Source organism: Cibotium barometz, chromosome 36 (assembly GCF_041138505.1).
Source record: "Cibotium barometz isolate CiBa-2024 chromosome 36, ASM4113850v1, whole genome shotgun sequence".
NCBI lineage: Eukaryota > Viridiplantae > Streptophyta > Polypodiopsida > Cyatheales > Cibotiaceae > Cibotium > Cibotium barometz.
This window is the reverse complement of record NC_141081.1, coordinates 34,506,612-34,517,318: the sequence shown is the minus strand read 5'-3', so window position 1 is coordinate 34,517,318 and position 10,707 is coordinate 34,506,612. Positions and strand designations below refer to the sequence as shown.

Sequence of the window (10,707 nt, the reverse complement as noted above, 5' to 3'; positions counted from 1 at the left end):
AGGTGGATCGATCTCTCTTATGAATTATAAGTTTTTGTTTTTTGCTTAAGGAGTGATAAATCCCTAATTAGAGAGAGACTAGCTTGATTTGGGGCAAAGAGAAGTGTGGTGTCGAGTTTGTCTATGGTAGTATCGAGTATATAGTTCTCACAGTAGCTAAAATATGTTTGGTAGGAGTTGGGTTAAAACCCCAAATTCCCTCAGACTTTGATAGCTTAAAGGAGACATAGATATGGTGACTCGTTTCAAGAGTCTCTAAGAGAGAGGTATGATATCCCCTAGGTACTAGGATTTACAAGATCTTGAAAAGCATGGTTATGATGTTGCAGTTAACAGATAATTGTCTTAATGATTTCAAGTTTCTAATTCCATGAGGAGTTAGAGGATTAAAGGATGGTTTATATTCTTCAAGGACCTAGAAAGGTTCTATTTCTGTCTTGTTTCCATAGTCATATGTTGGAAAAACAGCAGCTTCAATTGCTTAATACGTGGTTATTTGGATTGATAGACATGTCTAAACCTGATCTCAGAGACAGTTGATGCAAGTAGCTGGTTTCTTCTTTATTTATTTCCAAGAGAGGGAGGAATGTTATGTACCTAATACTAACCCTAGAGGGTAGGTACTAATCCAACAAGGTTAGGGGATCCCTGAGATTAGGGAAAGTAGGCTTGGATGGGTGGCTAAGGTTCAATATTAATAAATCTAAGGTTATGGCTATTTATGCCGCATGGACTATTTTTTATAGCAAAACAATAAGCACTATATAAGTGAGTCTTGGGTTATTATTCATTCATCGTGGTCTGGAAATGAACCAAGAGGTTTACTCTTGCCATGGATGTGGCAGATCCAAGCAGTCTTAGGCGAAGGTCAGCTATGGTATGGGATGCCACAACTGACAAGCTTGGCCTGTGGGAGTGAAACCTTAGCCCCCATCTTGGGGATGGTTTGTGAACATGAACCTATGGTTAGGTGGTGAGCTTGCTTGCACCCCTTTTATTTGATTTCTCTAACCCTGTTTGTGCTTGTATATTAGGTTAAATCCTGGAGGGACAGATCTCACACCTTCCTCCCTCTTCTTGCTTGCTTGCATGCTATTAAATCTTGCTTACTTTGATGGATGCATGCTTGCATGTTCGATAGGTTTGATTGTAGGTTTTCATCTTGCATTAGCTTCTTCTTTTGCTTCCTTAGCCTTTTGTGAGAGAGAACCATCAAGAAGGACCATATCTTCTTGCCTCCATCTAGGCATTGAGAGCTTTCTCCCCCCACCCTTGGGCAAGGAGCATTTCAATGTGACAACAGAGTGAGGTCGCAACAGACTAGCTACTAGCAAACCCACAATGGGGAAGTTGCATTTGTGGCTCGAAGAGCCAACAACACTTTCTTCAGAAAGGCAAAGGTAAGCTCTCAACTTAAACAAAAGACCTTTAAGTTGCCTTAACTTGAGGAGTTGAGAAGCTTGATATAAGGAATAAGGGCACTACATGCTATTGAGAGAAAAATGAAGTGATTGTAAGCGTAATATAGAGAGGGAAACTTTAATCTAAGAGAGATTGGAAAGAACAAAGGAATAGAAGTATGTAAAGAGGGTCAAAAATCAAATCCTAGAATTATTATTATTTAGCAGTATAAAACAACCATGTTCAATTGTGTTACTAATTGGTGGTGGCTCTAATAGCCAAAGAGATACAAGAATATTCCCATAAGGAGATTCCTAAATTTTCTCTTCAGCCATCTCCTAGAATATATCCTTGATTATTTGCATCATCCTATGTGATAGTGACATCATTACTTACCTCATTCACATAAAGGCGTGTCACCTACACCTTTTTCTTTGAATCCCCAAAAAGTGCCCCCTCAAAGAAAAAGCGAACATGGTTACATGTGTTTTTGGAGAGAAGAGTCTAGTACATAAGATGCTCAAGACAATCAAGAAAGTGCAAGCACCAATGGTTGCTTAATCTACCCTCAAGCAAGATTTGCCTAGAATCAAAGTTCTCCTAATAAAACTTGCATGTGCAAGTGGTGAGAACATTTGGTCACATGACTCCATGCAAAATGTTACAAGGAGATGACCACTTGAATGATGATCTATTAAAAAACAACTAGATTAACTAGAACAACTCATCTTGATCATATTGCTTTAACTGACAATCTTTAACTCGAACAAATGGAACAACTGTAATTGATCTCAACCCCATCAACTGCTTCTATTGAACTCGACTTCAAAGAGGGTTATCAAATATTGGCCAAACATGCATGAGCGAGATACATGCCCTGCAATAAAAGGAAACATGACCAAGCTGAGATATTGGGATGGATCTACTTAAGGCATAAAGTAGGCATGGGTGTAGGTCCCCATCCTAAGGGATAGCCAAGAAGGCCATCACGCTTGGGCCATGAAAGCTCCAACAAAGGTGTATCATATGATAAAATGGTAAAGTGATACAATGACCATGATCCCTATGTCTAATATAGCCCAAGGACCAAAAAATACACATTTGAATGTCCCTAAGCCCATTCTCCATGTGCATGTGCAACAACAAATCTACTCCATTACAAACCATATCCTCCTACAATCTTGAAATCAAGGGCGGTCATGCACTAAAGACACGTATGTTAGGCAAAAATCTGAGAGGTGTTTTGGGTCTATGTACATATGGAATGCATGGTGTGTGAATAAGCTTTGCCTTGAATGCCCTAGCAAATGTATAGAGCGGGTGGTTTTGTAGCGAGCTGGTATATGCACGTGTTTTTTTTGGGAGCAGATGCTAGAGATTTGGAAGTTTTTATTGCAGCAGTATGGTGTGCGGGTGGTTGCCAAATGCAGGGCACCAACATTAATGGTCGTATTTTGGTAAGTAATGATGCAGTTGATTGAAGACCGGTGGGTAGATATTGCATAATCTAGGAAAAGTCGTGGGCGTGGCGTGATGACCCGAAGCATATGGAAGCAAAGGGCCTCTTAGTGTGTGGCCATTCTTAAGGCTTTAAAAAATTAATAATATATATACTAAGTGGCCAGCTTGAGGGATGACGTGGAGGCTTTATACGCTGCCAGCTTGACCATCTCGAAGGTTGGCGAACAGTGAGGTGGCCGCTTCGAAGACGTGCATACAGAGGTGTGAAGAGTCGGATGGGCCGCCTGGTAGAAGAGAGACCGCCTTGCAGAGGTGCAGCAGCAGACGGGCGCGAAGAGGTTGAGTAGCCGCTTGGTGCACGAAGGTCACTCTAGAGTGCAGCTGCAGACGCGAAGAAGGCGTGGTGGCCACCAAGGGTACGAGGGGTCGCTCTCTGGTGATACTGCAGAGGCTGGCGAAGAGAGGGAGCTGGGTGCGCAGCTAAAGGCGGCTCTGTGGTCGTGCTGGAGTGATAGAAAAGGTGAGAGCAGCTGATAGCAGGCGTGGCTGATGATAGCTGCAGTGAGTAGCGAAGGGTGGCGAAGACGCTTGGTGTGAAGGGGTCACCCTGGTGTACAGGGACATGGAGGCAGCTCTGTAGGCCAAGGAGATCATAGTGACTGGGAAGCAGTGTATAGGAGTCGTTGTTTGGTGGCTGGTAGCACTGCAGAGAAGAAGGCGACTTGTAGGGAGGCCGCCTATGTGGTTGGATGCTGATTGAAGCCGGGAGAAGCTGGAAGCACAGAGAGGGAGAGAGGGCTCATGTGTGGGGTGTTTTGCTGATTGCTATGGTTGGTGTCACAGGGCAGCTCGAGGGCAAAGGTGATGTGTTTTTTGAGGAAGGGTGAGAGAGGGATTAGCCAAGATGAATGGGGCTTCTTGTGAGTATGCATCCTTTCTGTTGATGTGAAGGTGTCGTGTTTGGGTGAAAGAAAGGGTTGGTGGTACAAAAAAAGGGCCAATTTTTTTTCCACCTTTTTGGTACTTTGGGGGGGGGGAATTTGAGGGTAAAAGGTTTGTATTTAGGAACTATTTTTAAGATCTTTGAGAATCTTTTGTGCAGTACCACCCCGTGAGAGTAGTGGTGTCATGAGTGGTGGTAGTGGTTTCAATTTTTTATTGTTTTTGCTCATTTGTGTTTGAACTAAGCGGGCCTTCCTCTGACCATCTCTCTCTCTCTCTCTCTCTCTCTCTCTCTCTCTCTCTCTCTCTCTCTCTCTCTCTCTCTCTCTCTCTCTCTCTCTCTCCCCCCCCCCCGCATTCGATTGTAGAAGCAGAGCTGCTCTGCTCTAGAGCTCGCATTGATCAGTCGTCTAGCCATGAGGACTCCAAAGGCCAAGGGAGCTGCTGCCAGCAGATCGTCACCTTCAACATGCAAACCGAAAGCGAAGGCAAAGGAGGGCATGGTGCCTCCTGGCAGCAGCAATAGGAAGGGTGCTTCCACCACACCCCCCCAACAAACAAAGCCGGAGCACATAGCCAGTCCCAACACAAGGGCAAGTGCAAAATAGTGCAAGGTCGAACGGACCTCACTCCTCTTCGACGATGATGAATCAAAATCTACCAGCAAGTCAAGACGTGGTACGCTATTCATTGGCATATACATGTGCTAAGTAAATGGTGCATGTTCACTCCCTGCACTGACATTTGAAGTTAAATGAACAGTACTATAGTTGGGAGTGTCACATTCAACATGCAAACCGAAAGCGAAGGCAAAGGAGGGAATGGTGCCTCCTGGCAGTAGCCACAAGAAGGGTGCTTCCACCACACCCCCTCAACAAACAAAGCCGGAGCACATAGCCAGTCCCAACACAAGGGCAAGTGCAAAATAGTGCAAGGATCGGACCTCACTCCTCTTCGACGACGATGAATCAAAATCTACCAGAAAGCAAGTCAAGACGTGGTACGCTATTCATTGGCATATGCATGTGCTAAGTAAATGGTGCATGTTCACTCCCTACACTGGCATTTGAAGTTAAATGAACAGTACTATATTTGGTACTTTGTAGTAGCAAATTTGGTACTCTTTGAGTACCACAATTGGTTCTGTAGGGCATCACCTCACATTAGACACAATGTCAGGCACCACATTTAATCTATAGGAGTCAGCAATTCTCTGATTTGTTTTGAACACATTTTAGGTAAGAACAAAATGGAGGAGTACCCTCAACAAACCAGGTTCTGTTACATGGCACAGGACCTGCATAAAGAGTACGGTCTCAGTCTTGAGGGCAAACTCTTCAAGGACTTGACTGATGAGGACATGCCACCCGAGCAATGGTTAACTGCATTCAAGTTCAAGTACCAAAAGAACAGCAAGATCTATTTAAACCATTTGTAGCCACAACTGGTGGAAGACTGCAGACTTCTATTCTCCAAAGTTTATCAGGGGTCCCCTTCATGTGGTGAATTGACCAACAAATTTGCTACGTGCTACGCTTTTGAGAAATGCCATGCAGTGAAAAAAGACCCAGCAGGCATAAAGTAGCATGGGCCCGGTTTGGGGAAGGAGTGTTGCAGATGATATCATCTAGGAGTGGCGGGCTTGAGCGTAAAATTGAGGCATGGAGGAGGCAAAATGCTTCCTCCCCTGGCAGTGTCCTGCATTCAGATAAGAAGGCCCGGATGACTCAAAGTGGTAGTGATATCTGCACAGAACCAGAGAATGCTGGCAGAGGGGTAATTGCTGACTACCTACCTGATTTAGAGGCATTGCTGCAAAGACTGACAGACCCAGTGTCACATCCAGGATGGTCAAACCTCAGAAGCCTGAAGGCCTCTATTCAAACAAACAAGGACCAGCTATCTACTGGTATATGAAGGTAGAAAGGACGTGGCAAAGAGTTTGATGGAAGACATCAAAACCCTGGAAGCATGCATTGTTCAACTTCAGCAACAAATCCCTGTTCTTCCGGATGAAGAGATCAGAGAGGTGGAGGCTGAGCTGGGAGTAAGTCGGCGCTTGTTGCGACGACACGGGGTTTTTGAAAATATCCAAAAGCTCCAAGTTGAGGTTGAACAGCAGGAGGTATTGTATTTCTGGCCTATTGCATTGTGTTTGACTGTTGATAGTGTTTAATTTGCACATGGTTTGGCAATTTGGCATGTTTCACTTCTTGATTGGTTTATCTGCTGACATTTTTGGTGGTTTTGGAACTTCTTGAACTGTTTTGGTACTTTCTTTACTTGTTTTGGTATTTTTTATAACACTTGGTTTTGTGCTGGTGCCTTTCTTGGTACTTAATGGTGCTTCTTTATTTCATTCGGTACTCTATTGAACTATTTTTGTGCTGTTTTGGTACTTTCAGGTTACTGAGTCTAGTCTAATAGGGCACCTTTGGTTGTCTTGGATAATTGGTTGCACCCATGATTGGTACTTTTGGTGCTTTGCTGTTCATTTGAAACTCTTTTGACCTATTATGATACTGCTTTGGTACTTTCTAGTACTTTTGGTGCTTTGCTGTTCATTTGAAACTCTTTTGACCTATTATGATACTCTATTGAACTATTTTTGTGCTGTTTTGGTACTTTCAGGTTACTGAGTTTAGTCTAATAGGGCACCTTTGGTTGTCTTGGATAATTGGTTGCACCCATGATAGGTACTTTTGGTGCTTTGCTGTTCATTTGAAACTCTTTTGACCTATTATGATACTGCTTTGGTACTTTCTAGCTACAAGTTTTAGAGTCTTTAAGGTATTGCAGGTACATCTTGGGTTCAATGTTGGCACTAACTTTGGTACTTTTTGTGCTTCTTTGCTTCATGTGGTACTCTTTTGAAGTGTTTTGGTACTGAAGTTGAGCTTTTATTTAGTCTTATATGGTAGTGCTAAATATGTCTTGGGTGCTATCTAGGTATTATCTTTGGTATTTTTTGTTTTCTTTGATTCGTTTGGTACTTTTTGCACTATTTTGGTACTAGTTTGGAATTTCACTATGACAAGTTTTTGGGTCTTTTGGGTATTTTTGGGAGTCGTGTGTTTTTGGTACTTAATTGTACCAAATTTTTGCTGTTTACAACTGTTTTGGCATAATTTACATGTTTTGGTACTGTTTAGTTACCTTTTGGTACTATTTTGATACTGATTTGTTAACCTTTTGGTACTATTTTGGTTTGTCATTGGTTTGTCTTGGTACTATTTTGTTACCTATTTTGGTACTATTTGGTTTTGTTTTGGTACTGTTTTGTTTCCTATTTGGTGCTATTTTGCTACTATTTTGGTACTGATTTGCTACCTTTTTAGCACTGTCTATAACCTATTTGGTACTATTTTAGTACTATTTGGTACTATTTTGCTACTATTTGATATTATTTTGGTACTGCTTTGCTACATTTTTGGTATTGTTTTGGTAGTTTTTGGTACTTCATGTACCAATTTTGTGTTGTTTAAAACTATTTTGGTACAATCCAACCTTTTTTAGTACTGTTTTGGTAGTTTTTGGTACTTCATGTACCAATTTAGTGTTGTTTAAAACTATTTTGGTACAATCTGACCCTTTTTAGTACTATTTTTATTCTGCTTGAATTTGGCTTGGGAGTTGTTGAAACTTCATTGTACCCATTTAGTGCTGTTTAGAACTGTTATGGTACAATTTACCTGTTTTGGTACCTATTCTGGTTCAGTTTTTGTACTGCTTGTGTACTTCCTTGCTAATTGTTTGTTTTGGTGGATAAGTGGATAGAGTATGTCTGTTTTGCAGATGGAGTATGTGAAGCTCCACAATGAATGCTTGGAGACCCAAGACCATCAAGAATTTGTACATAAGTTGTGTGCTGATGTGAAGAGGGGGATGAAATATACATTGACTCCAAGGCCTCATGTTGTGGACCCTGCCAACACAATTCATGTGTTTGGTACTTGTGTTGCCTGTGGGGAGGCTTTGGAGGCTTCTTACGTGGTTGGTACCTTCATGCTTCCCTGCAGGCATCAGTACCATCCATTGTGTTTTGCTGTGTTGAGAACAAGAGATATGTGCGTGAAGGCACGTTGCAACACCGCAATCCCTTTGGAGGCAAAGGCCTGGGTGTCAGGGAGGTCATTATTGAAGAGTAAGTGGGGTGTTTGTGTTGGACACTGTATGTTTATATTGTTTGAACTGATGATCTAATCTTGTCTTTCATCTTTGTGCATATGTAGGTAGTGAATCTTTCGGTGCGGACACCCATGACAACACCCCAATCGATAGGAAGGATCTCCCTGGTCACAGTAAGTCAGATGCCACTTACATGTTTAAAGAAGATCCTTACAAGTCAGTGCAAAAAATACTGCAAGAGCTTGATGCCAACACAAGGGAAGGGAAAGGGGCTGAGCCTGCTGTAGACTCAAGCATGGGGGAAGATCGACTAAAAGCGGAAGTGCAGGAGAGAGACAAAGACGAAAAGGGACCGGAGGAGAAAGAACAGGGGGGAAGTGATCTGATTGAGGAGGTTGCTGAGACTGACCAAGGCAAGAAGAACAATGGCTGTTGAGGAGGTGACAGTTGAAGTTCTCTCAGAGGCAGAGGTTTTGGCTACGGCATTAACATCTGCAAAGGACAAGGTAGGTAGAAAGAGGAGGAAGAACGGAAATAGGGCAGCGGAAGCTACTCAAAGTGCACAGGAGGCTGCAGGTGCAGAGGAGCCCAAAGACACTGAGGAGGCTAAAAGCAATGAGGAGGCCAAAGCAGCGGGGGAAGCTACTGAAAGTGTTGAGGAGGCTAAAGGTGCAGGGGGGGCTAAAGGTGTAGAGGAGGCTAAAAGCGCGGAGGCCAAAGAGGCGGGGAAGCTACTAAAAGTGCAGAGCAGGTTAAAGGTGCAGAGGAGGCTGAAGGTGTAGAGTTGCCTAAAGGCACGGAGGATACAAAAGGTGTGGGGAAGGACAGAGCTGCGGAGGAGACACCTGATGCAACGCCCTTAGAAACAGGTGATAGCAATGATTCAACCACCCTCTTTGAGCTCTTCGCTATGAAATGTAGAAAGCGTCCCGTTGGTCGTGGTCTCAAGCCGCAAGCCTGCAAAAATTAGCTGATGTTACAGCATTTTGTACTTGCTTCTAGACTAATTTGAAATACCAGCCCATTTTGCTTTTGTCGATGCGTTTTGTGTCATGCCGCTCTACTCTTGAAAGGTGTCAATGTGTTTGTAAACTGTCATGTCCTATTGTCACTGTTTTGTAACCTTTTATTGGTGCCCAATGTCTAACTTTGCTTTTGCGAAAAGGCTGTGTTCTTCTACTCATATAGTTTAGTGGTACTACAATAGGGGACCATTGGTGGCTAGATGAACAACCACCAGATACATCAATGCCGATACATGTAATGGCAAGCAATAGGCGCCTTGTTGTTTTGGATGTCAATGGAGTGCTACTGAAGGATTATGTTGCAGCACCCAAGGATTTGTGGCAGCTCCCATTCCCAGATGGAATTAGGCCCCGAGGTGTGCAAGTGTCTCAATACAAATATTGTGTCATCAGACCTGATGCGGAGGACTTCATCATCAACTTGAGGAAGCGATGCGACGTGATGCTCTGGTCATGTAGCCAAAGGAAGAACTTGATGGGCATAATGAATGCTTGCTTCCCTCGGTTGATGAAGATGAAAGGCCTCTTTTTAGGTATTTATCCCTAAACTTTCACAACTGGTTTTATTGATTTTGATACTGTTTGGCTAGCTTTGCTACTATTCTGTACACAATCTGGTACTATTTGGTAGTTTGGTACTTTTGGCACTGCTAACACAATTTGGTACTTTTTGGAACTCTGGTTCTCTGGTGCTATGCTGCTTTGGACTATGTTTGTTCATGTGTACACAATTTGGCACTGTTTTGTACATAATTTGGTACTCTTTGGTTATCTTTGGTACTTTGGTACTCTGATGCTATGGTAGTTTGAAACTGTGTTTTTTACTTTGTACACAATTTGGTACTGTTTGGTGCTTTGATACTATGGTACTTAGTTCTGTGCTTGGTAACATTTGTGTACACAATTTTATAATGTTTGGTACTTTGGTTATTTGGTACTTTGGTACTGTGTTGTTTGGTACCTTTTCACTGTTATGTACTGTTTGTTAGCTTTGGTACTCTTATTTGTGCTGCTATTCTAATTGCTTGGTTTACCTGTTTATAGATATTTTTGACCAGTCTCATTGTGAGAGGTGGGCTACCAAACTCAGAGATGTGCCAGTCCTTGCGAAGGAGTTCGATAACAAGCCTATTTTTCTGAAGCTCCTAAGAAAAGTGTGGCGCAAGTATCCGCAATTCAATGAAACGAACACCCTCCTTGTGGAGGACATGAGATACAAGTCCTTGAAGAATGATTACGACTTGTGCTGCTGCATCCGATCATATGAGCCTAAGTATTATGACCCCGACAAGCCGAAGTATCTTATGGATGTCATTTTCCCATGGATCTCCGGGTGGCTAGCTGATAAGTTCCCCACTGCTTACAGCCATCGGAATCCCTTGTTTGATGTTGAGGATGATATTTCCTCGTTCGTTGTTAACTACTTTGTATCTATGGAGGGGTATTTGTACCGCTTTGACCCCCCTGATGTGTAAAAGATTCTGTATGCTTGTACATTGCCTTTGGCATTTAATGATAATTATTTTTTTGTACATGTACTTTTTTTGGCTACTGCTTTTGTACTTTTCTGTTACTACTTGGTGACAAGCGTGACTTTGGAGTTAGTGACAAGTGGGAGTTGCCAGGTGAGTAGTCCCTGTTCATGGCTGGATGAGAGGAAGGCAGAGGATGACAGGAAGCAAGGGAGAGAGATGATGAGAGCAAGGGAGGGGAGGATGAGTGAGAGAAAGTGGATAGTTATTGCATAGTA

General features: G+C 42.8%; 1 pseudogene; it reads left to right on the top strand.

The window, feature by feature from the left end:
* Positions 1–8,357: 8,357 nt before the first annotated feature.
* On the top strand, positions 8,358–10,432 carry LOC147617848 (uncharacterized; annotated as a pseudogene).
* The last annotated feature ends 275 nt before the right edge of the window (positions 10,433–10,707 follow it).